Source organism: Humulus lupulus, chromosome 6 (genome assembly GCF_963169125.1).
Source record: "Humulus lupulus chromosome 6, drHumLupu1.1, whole genome shotgun sequence".
Taxonomy (NCBI): Eukaryota; Viridiplantae; Streptophyta; class Magnoliopsida; order Rosales; family Cannabaceae; genus Humulus; species Humulus lupulus.
The window spans coordinates 59,564,317-59,580,004 of NC_084798.1; the positions used below are offsets into that span (position 1 = coordinate 59,564,317).

The window sequence follows — 15,688 nt, forward strand, 5'->3', positions numbered from 1 at the left end:
TGAAGCTTTTGCTGAATCTTAGTAATTATGATAGCACAACCTCCAGCCCTCCACTTAGTTGTTCGAAGAGGAACCCCTAAGTATTTGAGGAAACTTCCCTTCAGTGAACTGAATCTTCCCTAGCAATTGTTGAGTCTCTCTCTCATCCAAACCCCCAAAAAACACCTGTGATTTCTGTAAATTAGCAGACAAACCCGAAGCCATACAGAATTCAATGAAACTATCTCTCAAAATCTGAACAGAATTAGAAACTCCCTTACAAAACATGACCAGATCATCAGCAAAACACAGATTGACTAGCTTAAGAGATTTTCATTTCGGGTGGAATCTGAACCTCTTATCCAAAGAAGCTTGACTTAACAGCCTAGTACAGTACTCCATAGCTAAAACAAACAACAACGGAGATAATGGGTCCCCTTGTCTAAGACCTTTTTTGCCTCTAAACTCCCCTTGGATCCTACCGTTCATAAGAATCAAATAGGAAGGATCCTTCAAACACGCCATAATCCACTTAATAAACTTGCTAGGAAAACAATACTCGGAAAGAATGGTCTCCATAAAATCCCAATCTAGCATGTCATAAGCTTTACTCAAGTCGATTTTCTTCACACATCTAGGGGAAGCATTTTTCCTATTATAACCCTTTATAATATCCTGAAGAATAAGGATATTATGCGCCAACAATCTATTTTTTACAAAAGCTCCTTGGTTTTGATGGACTAAACTAGGCAGAACAGTGGCCAACCTCCCACAGAGAATTTTTGAAATACACTTGTATATAGCATTGCAACAAGCTATGGGCCTATAATCTACTGCCTTAGTTGGTGTCTCAACTTTTGGAACCAAGCAAATGGTAGCCTTATTAACTTCCTCTGGCAAAACACCACTCTCAAAGAAATCGAAAACAGCCTCTGAAATTTCAGCTTCTAAGCTGCCCCACATAGCTTTAAAAAAACGAGAACCAAACTCATCCAGCCCCAGACTTTTTATAGAGCTTATGCTTAAAAAGGCATCCTTCACTTCCTTCTTTGTGAATGGTCTAACAAGCTTAACTTGCTGCTCCAAGGACAAACAATGACCAAGTCTGAAACAAGAGGATTGAACAGGAACTGAAGCATTACTACTACTGCCCATAATTTTCTGAAAATGATGAACAAAGTGCGTCACAACATCTTCAAATTTCTCAATTAATTCACCTGAATCCGAAACCACTGAAGTAATGCAATTATTGGCTCTCCTTTGCTTTAAACACGCATGAAAATAAGTCGTGTTATCATCCCCATATCGCAGCCAATCAGCCTTGCTTTTTTGTCTCAAAAAGTTTTCATAGGCTTTAGAATGATAAGCAAGACACGCACCAGCCAGAGCTTCCTCCCTTTGCAACTCAGTCGAGTGGGGATTTCTTTGAAGCAAATCTTGAGCATTTTGAAACTTCTCCTTCGCCAGATTGTAATGCATAGCCACATCACCCACAACGAGTTTATTAAACTTGATTAGAACAACCTTAAGTCTACTCAATTTTCTAACAATACGCACCAGCCCTCTTCCTTTCATAGGCTTAGTCCAGCTCTGTAAAACAGTGTCTTTAAAACTCCTATGCTCAGTCCACATATTAAAAAATCTAAAAGGCTTAAGACCACTGTTAATAACAGCTCCCATTCTGATGATGCAGTAGGAATGATCAGAAAGAAGGTCCCAATTAAACAAAGCTCCAGCTTGAGGGTACAAATCCAGCCATTCTTCATTTTTAAACACTTTATCCAGTTTAGAGTAGATTCTATTATCATTTTCTTGATTGTTAGTCCAAGTAAAATGAGACCTTATAGAACGCAGCTCATCAACTAACCCCAAAGCCCTCCAATTTCGAGCATCCTCCAACTCCACAGCAGTAATAATATGGCCACCCACTCTATCATTACCCTCAAAAACAGCATTGAAATCCCCTGCCATAACCCAAGGTTTAACAGGGAACCTTAACCCAGCAAGATCACTCCATAGAGGAACTCTACCCTCTATGGTATTCCTTCCATAAACAAAAGTAACACAGAACACTCTACTAGAATTAATCCCTTTAACATATATGTGAACAAATTGGTCACTCTCCATTAGGATCTCAACAGTCACCACCTGAGGCAGCCACAAAACCAGAATACGACCCTCCGAATTAGTACCCGAGTAGTAATTCCACCCTTTAAAAGAAGTACTCATCATTTTCCCAATTTTATCACCATAAAGTTTGGTCTCCAAAAAGCTCCAAGACCAATCTTATTAACAAAACAGAATTTACTCAGAGAAACCTGTTTCTCCCTTTTATTAATGCCTCTAACATTCCAGCTAAGCATGTTGTGACTCTCCATTAAACAAACTTGTTGAAGCTAATCCCAAGTTTGTGACCTCCATTACCTTATCCTGCAAAACACCATAAGAGTTTCTCAGGTTGCTCTGAATCTTCCTATTAACCTTCTTAAGACCACCTCCTCTTTTAGGAGCACTCCATTCCAACTTGTCTGTCACATTAACACTTCTATCAGGAGCAACATCAGTGTGATCTGCATTCCTAACTTGAGCCTCAGACTGAGATATCCCCTGACCTGCATCTAATCTCTTATCATCTAAATCCTTCATGACAGCAACCTTTTCTCCACTAGTAGCATTCGTTTCTTCTGAAATTGGCTGTTGTTCCGTGAAACCTTGTTTAGTCTCAACTATTCTAGTATGACCTTTCTGCCTCCAAACCTCAGTAGGCTTCCTTTTACACATACTAACTGTATGCCAAACACCTTGCACCCTCTGCACTGAGTTGGGAGCCACTCAAACTCCAGCAGCTGTTCCATTAATTGCCCTTTCTCATTAAGGAACTGAATAGATTTAGGGAGAGCCTCAACGATCTCAATTTCAACTAACACTCTAGCAAATTGCATCATCGACCTTTCCTTAGTAACTTTGTCTACCAGAAGTGGGTTCCCTATTGTGCTCACAAGAGCACTTAAGCATTTCGTACCCCAATATTGCAAACCCAGTCCTGGCAATCTAATCCAAACAGGGACAGTTTTCACAGCCTTAAGAGTATCCAAATCAGCTGACCAAGGCTTCACTATCACTGGTTTTCTATCAAAGTGCAGAACCCCAGCTTCTAAAACCAAATCTCTTGTGGCCTCATCACGAAACTTAACAAGTGTAAGACCAGAATTAAGCCTAGCAATTATCTCAATCCCTAGTTTACCCCAAATCCTTTTAACAAATCCCTCAAAAACTGCGAATGGTGGGTTAGCCCCAAGCACCATACAAACTACAACTGAGTTCCAGAAAGAAGTGTCAACTTGAATCTCATCCAAATCAACCTGGGCGATCCGAATGCCTTCCTTAACAATTGGCTCCTCAAAAGTAAGTTTGGCCCCTCCCTGATTAGGCAGCAAGGATCGAAACTGGGACCACTTATCTTTAGCCTGGCTCAGAAAATCATCCTCATCAACACCCTTATCCTTCCCAATCACTCCAGACCCCAAAACACCAGACGGATCCCTTTCAGAATCTAAAGCATCTCGCGAACCAAAATCTGGGAAATCCACCATCGAATCTTTGAACTCATCATCTATGTCCTCTGGTGCATCATGATCCTTCACAGCTCTACTATCCTCACTTCTCTTGAACCACTGGAGAAGCAATCACCGTCGAAACTAAAGCAGGCTTTTGGCTGTTCTTCTTGTGTCTCGCCATGGAGAAACCAGAGCTCAGCGTCGGGCCTCGGAAGTTTTTTATTACGTAAATTATTTTCTAGTAAGTAAACTTGATTAATTGACTTCGAAAAATTAACTAGTCAAGATAAGAAATTTTTATCAGTTTTCCAAATTGAGTTAAAATTAGGCTATTTCCTTAAATCGGTTTTTAGAGATTTAAGAAAAATAAAAGGATAATTAAGAGATTATTTTCTTGAAAAATAATTGAGGAATTTAATTAGTATTTTCTGGATATAATACCGGCTAAAACCTTTTATATATTTAACTAACTTGTTGAAAGTACGGGTTAATAGCGGAACTTTTAAAGAATAATATTTTTAGCGGATTATGGGAAAATACTATTGCGATACCCAAGCCTAGGTATCGAGACCATAGGACAGGTCTCCCCGAGACTTAGGGTTTAGTCTCAAATTTTTTAGTATGAATTTCGTGAATGGGTGTAAAACCAAATAAAGATCTTTAATCCTTACAAATGATTTTTTAAAATGACCAAACTACCCAAAATAATAATAATGAATTATGAGTGCCATAATTAATCTAATTATACTGTATGGATAAATACAATATTGGCTAAGCATAACTAGATTGTACGTTGGAGGGTGAAACCCTGCTGAGAGCTAAGGACTCCAAGTAAGTCAACTTCTATTGTTTGGCTACAACATGAAACAACTGGTGTAATGTATGTTAGTATAGAAACACATGCACATGTACACACTGCCATAGAAAGTTTACATAGAGACGTTAGTCTAGTAGGTGTTGATTCAAAATATATGAACGGTAGATATCCATCATATCCTAGACAGTTAATCCCCGTCACACTGCTTGTTTTATTTTATTAGGTTTGGTTAATTACTACGACGAGTGGACAAAAGGTGAGGATTGCTGGTTTAAACCTAGGGGCGGCAAAATGAATGGGACCTAGGGTCCCTCACCGTCACACTGATTAATTTATATTATTATGTCTGGTTAATTACCACGACGAGTGGCCAAGAGGTGAGGATTGTTGGTTTAAACCTAGGGGCGCCAAAATGAATAGGACCTAGGGGCCCTCATGCTTACTTAATCATTGAACGGTTAGAACCCGAGCAAGTGCTCTGATAAGTTATTCCTTGATAGCAGCCGTGAATATTGGCCATTCAATGAGAGTGCCTAGAGACACTAGGGGTTGCCAAGTTTAAGTGAGGCTGATCACCCTAGGGGCAACTTCTCACCAGCACCACCGATTAACATAGAAGTCTCTGTAAACTCGTGTAACTTCGATCACACTCTTGAATAGTAGCAATGCCCTGGGTAACTCGATAGTTACCCTTGATGGGGATATTTATTGGCTAGATCTTAGTGCTGAGACTCGGTTCTCTCTTACAGATTAGCATTTATGCTGGAGGGCGTGATACGTCTGAATTGTTGGAAATTGTCGAGCGTTAGTCTCGAATAATAGTTGTGATATATTATATCTGCTTCCTCTGGGATTTTCTGAGTGCAGGGATTTATTTGTTTATATGAAATAGTTGTGATATATTATATCTGCTTGCTCTAGGATTTTCTGAGTGCAGGGATTTATTTGTTTATATGAAATAGTTGTGATATATTATATTTGCTTGCTCTTGGATTTTCTAAGTGCAGGGATTTATCTGTTTATATGAGATAGTTTGTCATTGGTTATCAGTGTAATGTCCTGGATTATTTTCGCGAGTTAAGAATATTATGTTAAATAATATTATATTTTTTTGGAAATTATTCCATGAGTTATTTCTAGCAAAATTATGAATTTTGTGATTTAAAAGTCAAGATAAGACTTTCAATCCTGGACTGACACAAAAACCCTAATCGGGTAAAAATCTCATAAAATAAAATGAAAACTATGGCAAATATATTTTGGGTATAAAATACATTCATAAAAATTAAAGTTTGGTCAAAAATAATAAACCTAAGAAAAAGTGGAAATTTTAGGGCATTTTGTGTTAAATGCCTAATTTTACCGAGAATGGGAATTTTATTCCATGAATGGACCTTAGATTAAATTTTATTGTGTGATTAATTTAATTAAATGTGAGAGACATTTAATTTAATTATTTAGTGTTAAGTTTTGTGTTTAAAACTTAATAAGAGTGAAAAATGTATAGAAAGTCAATTTGGACTTTTCTTCTTAGGAAATAATTATTAACCATTATAAAAAAAATTATAAGTGGGTATTTAGGAGAGGTGGCCAGCCATGTGGGGTGTTAAAAAAGGATATGAACCAAAAAATTAATTAAGTTTAAATCCCATTTAATTAAGAAGTCAAGTGGGCAAGTGGGTAGAAAAGCACTTAAGTGTTTTGTGATATTTTGAAGAGTTTCGTGAGCCATTCTAACCCCAAAACCGAACACACCTCTCTCCCATTCACTCTCATCTGATTTTTTTGAAGATTCTCTCAAGTTTTCTCTTCATTTTCAACCCCAAGAACACCAAGGAGGCTTGGAAGCTAAGCCTTGGTCTAGGAAGGGTTTTCCCTAAGGTAAAGTTTCATTAATCTAGACTTTTGTAAAGTTTTAATCATAGAGTTTCAAATAGCTAATTATCTTTGTTGATGGGGGAAGTTGGTTAGGGTTTTTATAAGGTTTTGAAGGAGCCAAAGCTAGTAGGAAGATCCACACCTTAAGCAAGAACACCAAAGAGGTAAAAAGTTTACTTTTATGGTTGGTATTGTATGATTTTTAGTTTTAAGCATTATTTTGTATAGTTAATGCTTAAAGTTTCTTATTGGTGATGTAATAAGGTTATGGTAGTTTTTTTTTATAATTTTTATGATGTTTTTGTATTGATTTTTGAAAATAGGAACCAAAAACCCCAAGGGTTTTGTAGGAAACCTTAAAACAAAATACATTTTTTGAGCTGTGACTTCCAAGGGGTATAACATCCACTGTATATTGATTTTGTAAAATTTAATTGTTTTGTGATGTTTTTGAGATTGAGTACATAAGATTGAGCTTTTGAAACACTCAAAAATGTTTAGAAATGAGTAAGTTATGTTATTTCAAAGTTAGGTAAAAAACTGTTTTTTCGTATTCTTATTTTTGGAACCAAGTTTGGACAGCCACTGTATAGGAAAAATGAACCCGGTTTTTTCTAAAATTCTTTGGACATAATGTTGGTATAACCTAGTATTCTACTGTAAAATTTGGTAAGAAAATACTGAACGGTTTGAAAGTTATTAACTGTCAAAGTTTGGAAAAAAATGAGGACTTGAAAATAAGGTCAATTTTACCTCATTGTTGGAAAATGATTTCAGCAATCAAAAATGCTTATTTTGACATAAGATTTTTCAAAGACCTAAATGGCATACCAAAAATGGAATTTGGAAATTTTGGTAACAATTGGGTCAGTAAATTCCAAGTTATGAACTAACAAAGTATATAGTTAAAAATGTGAAAAATAGGGTTTTCACACTTAGTGCAAAAATGAGATTTTGGAACTTAAGGTAAAAAGTAAAATTTTCCTTATTTCAAGATATAAACTTGGTAAGTCCTGAAAACATGTTTTCACTAAAATACCACTTTGATTTTACTGTGAATTATTTTTATTGAAGAATTTTTATTCTTTTAAAAATAAGAGATTTAATTTATTAATAGTTAATAAATTTAAAAGATGGTTTAAAACCCTATATTTTGATAAAATAATTAAGTGAATTATTATTTCTAGTAAGGAAAATTGATTAATTGATTTTGGAAAATTAACCATTCAAGAAGGGAAATTCTTAACGGTTTTCCAAATTAAGATAAATTAGGAAATTTTCTTAAAACAGTTTTTAGAGATTAAAACCTTAAGAAAAAAAAAGGAAATTAAGAGTTTATTTTCTTTAAAAATAATTAAGGAATTTATTAGTATTTTCTGGATATAATACCGGCTAAAATCTTACATATTTTAACCGACTTGTTGAAAGTGTGGATTAATAGCGATACCTTGAAAGAATAAGATTTTTAGCGGATTGTGGGAAAATACTATTGTGATACCCGAGCCTAGGTATCGAGACCTTAGGATAGGTTCCTCGAGACTTAGAGTGTAGTCTCAAATATTTTTGTCTGAATTTCCTTAATGGGTTTAAAACCAAATAAGGATCATAAATCCTTACAAATGATTTTGAAAATGACCAAACTGCCCAAAATAATAATAATGAATTATGTCCCATAATTAATCCGAGTATACTGTATGGATAACTACAGTAATGGCTAAGCGTAATAGGACTGAACGTAGGAGGGTGAAAACCTACTGAGTGCTAAGGACTCCAAGTAAGTCAACTTATATTGTATGGTTGCAACATGAAAGGATTATTGTATTGTATGTTAGTATATGGATACATGCACATATATACACTGTCGTAGAAAGTTGCTTAGAGATGTTAGTCTAGTGAGTGCTGATTTAGAAAATATGAATGGTAGAGATCCTTCATATCCTAGATGGATGATCCCCATCGCACTACTTTATTTTATTATGTCCGGCTCATTACCGCGATGAGTGGCCAAGAGGTGAGGATCTCTGGTTAAACCTAGGGGTGCCAAAATGAATGGGACCTAGGGGCCCTCATGCTTACTTAATCAGTGAACGGTTAGAACCCGAGCAAGTGCTTTGATAAGTTATTCCTGAATAGCAGCCCTGAATATTGGCCATTCAGTGAGAGTGCTTAGAGATACTAGGGGTTGCCAGATTGAGTGAGGCTGAACACCCTAGGGGCAAGTGCTCACTAGCACCACTGATTAACATAGAAGTCTCTGTAAAATCGTGTAAATTCGATTTCACTCTTGGATAAGTAGTGATGCCCTAGGTAACGCGATAGTTACCCTTGATGGAGATATTTATTGCCTAGATCTTCGTGTTTAGACTCGGTCCCTTCTTACAGATTAGCGATTATGTTGGAGGGCGCGTTACGCCTGAATTGTTGGAAATTGTCGAGCGTTGGTCTCAAATTATATTGTGATATGATATATCTACTTGCTCTGGGAGTTTCTGAGTGCAGGAATATATTTGTTGATAAGATATAGTTGTAATATAATATATCTACTTGCTCTGGGATTTTTTGAGTGCAGGGATATATTTATTGATAAGATATAGTTGTGATATAATATATCTGCTTGTTTTGGGATTATCTGCGTGCAGGGTATTATCTGTTTATAGGAAATAATTTATCATTGGTTATCAGGCATGACCATAAGTTTGCCAGGACGCTTTTGCGTTCTTGAAACTGATGGTGTAGGGTCTGGATGGATTTGAAACCCTAATTCGCTGCATTCTTTTTTTTAAGGTTGAACTTAGTAAGTGTTTTCGCTTACTTAGTTGTTTCATGTTGTAGGTAATAGAAAGGGCAAGGTAGAGTAGTGAGCGCTGGAGTCTACCTTGCAAATCTACATGTGGACTGACCTTTTGGGAAGCCGTTTCATTTTTGGAAATGTTGTGTAATTTTCCTAAACTAGGCTCACTCTACTCGTTATAAAATATGTTTGTAAATAAATGTTAAGTATGGCCATACGAATTTTTAAAAAGTTTTTTTATACGGGTTTTTGAGATATTTTGTTAAATGAAAACATTTCTATTTCAACATTATCGAGTCTTGAAAATCCGGGTTGTTAAAATCAGGCATGACCATAAGTTTGCCAAGACGCTTTTGTGTTCTTGAACTTGATTCCGTAGGGTCCGGATGGATCCAGAACCCTAATTTTTGTGAGCTATTGTTATATGTGGACAGTAACTTGGTCAGTGATCATCTTCTCTGCATGCTTTTGTTTTAAAGTTGAACTTACTAAGCGTTTTCGCTTACTTAGTTGTTTCCTGTTGTAGGTAAGAATAAGGGCAAGGTAGAGCAGTGAGCGCTGGAGTCTACCTTGTGAATGTACATGTGGACCAACCTTTTGGGAAGCCATTTTATTTTTGGAAATGTTGTGCTATTTTCATAAACTAGGCTCACTTTACTCTTTATAAATGAGGTTTGTATTAAATGTTGAGTATGGCCATACGACTTTTAAAAAGTTATTTTTTTATATGGGTTTTTGAGACATTTTGTTAAATGAAAATGTTTATATATCCATATTATTGAGTTTGAAAAATCTGGGACGTTACATCCAGTGTTTTCTCAAAGCCACTCAGCTACCTAAGTCTATTCTAGCTGCCTAATGACCAAAATGCCCCTATGTCTATCCTCAATCCTTTAATGCCACCAAGCGCAATCCCCTCAATTTCCACATCCCGCTAAATCCTCAAGTGTTCCTATAAATCCTCATTTATCCCCGATACACCTAAACAAACGTTAAATCACCAACCGTTACCCAGTGACGCTACAACATGTTATAATGCATGATAAAGTATTAAAAAATTTAATCATGTTCAAGAAAATTAATAAATAAATGCGAGTTGGATGCTTTAGGTATTTCTAGAAAATTACAACACTTGCAAAAAATACACAAAAAAGTAATTAAACTATGGCCTAATAAAGAGCAACTTCTTTGACCTTTGGACCTTCCCTTTTAGTCTTTGGGGCATTACCATTTTAATTATCCATTATGAATTAAACAACCTTTTAATTATTCTAAAAAATTTAAAAATAATCAAACTTTGGGTTTTAATGCCCAACAAGTTATTGAGGCCCAATTGGAATTTGGACTCACCATAATTAATTCAGAAAATGTAATTAAAACACTTTTAATTATATTGGGCTCAAAATGGCCCAAAAGGATAATTACACATCCATTAGGGTTTGAATGTCACAAACCCTAATGGGTGTGTCATGGTGGGTGGAAGCAAGGGAGGCCGACGGTGGAGGAGGGCACGGTCGTGGGTGGTGGCTGGCGCACACGAACGGTGGCTGCAGGGGGGCGCACGGCGTTGGTCCAGGGTAGTGTCTTGGGTTTCGGGGTTCATGCTCGAGGCTCAGGCCATAAAAGAATTTTATCCAGAAATTTTAAAAATAAATTACAAAATTCCTATGCCCCAAAATGGCTTACAATTTTTGTATATCTATAAAATTTAAGAACTTTTCCTAACCCAAAAGCACCATGAAAACTAACTCTTAAGAACATCAACAATTCATACATAAACATCTATTCATTCATATATTACATATAATATAAAAAAAAATCCATATGATACCACACAATAATTAACATACGCAGGGACTAAAGATGGTTGTGGTACCAATTGTTATGAATTGTTCCTAGTGTGCAGCGGAAATTGCAGTATTGGTAGTATTGTATACGACAAAAAAATTTATATAAACAACTTTATATGAGGATCTGTTAATATGCAATATGTTAATCAACAAAAATATGTATACGTAAAAATTAATACGAAATGATTTACCTCTTGTAACCTACCAAGAATCCTTGAATCTTTTCGTATATAATTCGATCTTCCTATCCTTGCTTGAGTACTCACACCAAGATCTTCCAAGTCATTCTCTACACCTCAAGATGTGGGTGGGCACATAGAGAACAAGAATCAAAAGTATTCTCAACACACGAGACTCTTTATTATAGGCTAGAGAGAAATGTTTTTCTTTTGTGAGAAAAAGATGATTTCTTTTACTAATGCTTCTTCTAAAAATTTATTCTCCTATTTTCTATCATATATAATATATTGGTATTATTATCATAATAATAATAATAATCAAATAAAATTGATTATCTTAATAATAATAAAATAAATGATAATTAAAGACAAAGTCTTACATTCCATTTTAAAACCATTCTCAAAATGTTTTATTAATTAATTAAATAAATGAAAAAACCAATAACTGATCATTATCAGTAGTGGTACACGCATACAGTAGTCCAGGAAATCTTATGCATGTAACACCTCCCTAAAATAAAGGGATATGATTTTTCATGCATATTTATTTTAATTAATTAATAATTAGAAATTCAAACAAGGTATCATCTTTTTAAGGAAAAGATAACAACTTAAATTTCAAAATTCAAAATTTGAATTTTTATTATCATCTTATTATTAATTAAATAAATAAATATAATAATCAAATCAATTTTGACTATCCACATCTATCATTTCTCAATTAAATAAAATAATTGATTAAAATCAATTTCTTTTATTTCTACACAATTTCAAAAATTGCATTGATGCAATAATATATTGTGCAACTTCAATTATCACATACTCATATATTTATACCGAAAAATAAATATTCTCTCAAATAACTCATTCACAATTTGACCCTTGTATCAACTCTTACCTTGAATAGTGTTGATATAGTTGCCCCGGGGACCTATGGCCAATAATTCCAAGCTCCAATAAATAATAGATTATTAATCAAAACTCTTTGATTCAATACTCATATATATTAATCTCATGATTATTCCACTATCAATGTGAGACTGCACTCTTTAGAATTAAAGACATATATTTAGTGAAGATAAGGTCATTTTTGTATTAATATTTGATAAGTTTTTCCATGCTTAGATAGTGTTATGATAGCATTTTTAGTAGTTTTAACTTAGTTTCGTGGCTCTACAACATATTTTCTACATTGCATTTTATGATGATAAATCTAAAATTTTGATGGCAAGTGTAGTTTATGAATCGTAGGTTGAAAAAGACTCGTTGAGATGAGGTTAAAATAAAGTTTTAGGAGCATTCCAGGCTTTAGAGATTAAAGTGTGGAAGTGGCGGCAGTGTACAAGCCATCTAAGGTCGAGAATTAAAGAAATCGAAGATAGGTCGTGGCACTTTAATTGGAATTGATATTTCAAATTTTATGTTCCAAACGGGCCACTACCCAGATTTTTCAAGCCACTGCCTGTTGTGTAGAAAAGTGAAGTAGGGCTGCTGCCCAATTTTTCCAGGCCGCATCCTGCGTTGCAAGTTTTGCCTATATTTTGTTTTAGGTCGTGGCACACAGAAATTCAGGTCGCGGCTTGCAACACTGTTTTCAGATTTTGAATTAGATTTTAAATATAATTTAAAGGGGACTATAAAAGATTATTAGGTTTAATTTGAGATAAAGTTTATATTACGGTTTAGGAGAGAAAAAGACTCAGGAAGGGCTGGAGAAAAGACTAAAACACTACAAACACTATTGTTCATCAATCTAGTTTCTTTTCTTCCCTTAATCTCTTTAATCTTAATTATAATTATGTTTGTGATTATAATTGTTATTATGGAGTAGGTTCTTTTAGGCTAAGGGTTAAATCAAAACCCAAGACATGAATTCTTGATTGTTGATAATGAGTATTATTCTTTAATTTCTCTCAATATTAAATTGTTTCTATTTTTCCAATTGAATGCTATGAATTTTGTGATTTCTTGTTAGGTGGCCAACTAATTAAGGTTTTACATTGTTCAATTGTCATCTTAGAATTACTACTCATCAAATAGTTTAGAATTCTAAGTGTGTGATAAATTGCAATTGACAATAATGTCAAAAAAATTGTTGATTGTGATGAAAAATAGAACCTAGATTAAATGAATTATATGCTTCATTAATTTATTTCCTAGATTAACTTATCTCCACAGGACTAAATGCTTTACCTAAGTTAAATAGATTGTATGCTTCATAGATTTATTGCTTAGCTAAAAGAGTTAATTATTGAGCACTTCACATTGATTACTTGTAATAGAGAGATTGGGATAATTGTATGGTTCAGCGTTATCTGTGGGGTTAATAGTTTAATTGAGAAATTAGAATAATATTTATTATTAGTGATTGGGAATGATTGTTGAGGGTGGAGATTAACCTTTAACTGTTTCTTAATATCGTAATATCAATCTTTATTTACTTTCTAGTTTATGTTATTTAATTTTGAGTTCAAAATCTAAATCCCATTTCTAATTCTTAGTGCTAATTAGTGAATAATAAAGTGAATGATAGTACTCATGGGTTCGACCTGTGCTTGCTATTATACTAAAATAATTGGAGGTATTGAAAGAAAAGTAATTGTTAAATTTGTTGTGGTATACGACACACATCAAATTTTTGGCGCTGTTGGCGGGGACAATTTTTTTTTATTATTGTTCAATTTAATTAACCACATACTCACTAGTTTAAATTTTTTTTTATTGCAGGTGTATATGTCTGGCGACGATACTCAAGAAAGACTACAAGCAATAAAGCAATATCTTGAGACATCGTCGTCCCGCTCTTCAAGGACTATCACTGACAATCCACTCTTTCAACCTTCCAAGAAAGTCAATCTAGTACAAATACCATTACCATCTAACGACGATTATGACTCTGAAACATCAATTAAGTCTCAGATGGCTCAGGAAAGGACGTTGAAAGAGTTGGCGGCATCGAATCTAGATCATCAACCTCTGTGTATTCAATATCTGGTGTTGGATGTTAACTTTGAACTTAAGTCGGGCCTCATACACTTATTATCATCTTTCCATGGGCTACCAGGAGAGGACCCGAACAAGCATCTAATAGAGTTTCACATAGTCTGCTCTAGTATGAAACAAACGTTAGTAACTGAAGAGCGGATTAAATTAAGGGCATTTCCATTTTCTTTGATGGATGGTGCAAAGGAATGGCTATATTACCTTCCTCCTGGAATTGTTAATACCTGGAATAAAATGAAGACAATGTTCTTGGAGTGTTACTTCCCAGCATCTAAGGTTGGTAGTATAAGGAAGGAATTATGTGGCATTCACCAATAGACTAGGGAGTCATTATATGAGTATTGGGAGAGATTCAAGCGGTTGTGTGCCAGTTTCCCTCATCATTAGATAAGTGAACAACTCCTAATCCATTACTTTTATGAAGGATTACAATCACTGGATGGGAGTATGATTGATGCAGCCAGTCGGAGCGCACTAGTTGATAAGTCTCCTGCTGCAGCCAGGAGCTTGATTTCTAATATGGCAGCCAACTCGCAACAGTTTGGCATTCGCCAATATCCTAATCCACCACCACCGTCAGCTAATGAAGTGAACACTTCTAATGCTAATCATCTTGGTCAACAATTGGCTCAATTAACTGCAGTGGTACAACAACTTGCTTTAGGCCAACAAGTGCAGCCATGTAGAATCTGTCAAGTTGTGGGGAATGCTACTAATACTTGCTCTACTTTATTTGAGGGAGAGACAGAGGGTGTTAATGTTGTAAGAAATTTCCCTGGTCAATTACGTTAGATGTACTATGAACCCTTTTCACACACTTATAATCCTGGCTGGCGTGATCATCCGAATCTTCGTAATGGGAATCAACAACAAGCTGCTCCACAATCTACACTAGCGAGACCATCTGGTTTCACTTTTCAACAGTGCTCTCAACAGAATTTTGTACCTAGAACTATGCAAGCATCACTAGCTGCTCAGCCACCGAGTACAAAACCCTAATCTGAAGATTTAATCATTGCAATTGCTACAAATATGCTTCAGTATCAGCAAACTACCCAAGCTTCCATCAAAAGTTTGGAGAATTAGGTGGGACAACTAGCAGCATCATACAATAGGTTGGAAGCTCGTTTGTCTTATAAATTGCCTTCACAACCTGAGAGGAATTCCAAGGAGAATGTACGTCGCAAACACTGCAAAGTGGTATACAATATGAGCCACCCACACAACCTTAATCGCCAGCTCCAGTGTAAAAGCAAGTAGTAGAAAACTCCATCCATGATGAACCATCAATGTAAAAAAGTCACATAAACCAACTATGCCAACCTATGTCCCTCGTTTGCCTTTTCCAAGCACATTGAAAAAGTTTAAGAGGAAGCTGACAAGGAAATTCTTGAGACTTTTCGCAAAGTTGAGGTAAACATTCCATTACTTGATGCTATTAAACAAGTGCCACATTATGCTAATTTTTTTAAAGAATTGTGGATGAATAAGAAGAAATTGAAGGGTGATGAAAAGATAAGTGTGGGTGAGAACGTCTCTGTTGTTTTCCAAAAGAAGCTGCCACCAAAATGCGAGGATCCTAAAACCTTTACAATTCCTTGTATGATTGGGAATAAAAAAATTGAGCAGTGTAT

At 35.2% G+C, this 15,688-nt stretch overlaps 1 non-coding gene across 1 annotated transcript; it reads right to left on the reverse strand.

Moving 5' to 3' along the window:
- Window positions 1-14,336: 14,336 nt before the first annotated feature.
- On the reverse strand, window positions 14,337-14,443 carry LOC133787756 (small nucleolar RNA R71). Its single transcript, XR_009872758.1, has one exon. It is a non-coding gene; the product is annotated as a small nucleolar RNA R71 (small nucleolar RNA).
- Window positions 14,444-15,688: the final 1,245 nt, after the last annotated feature.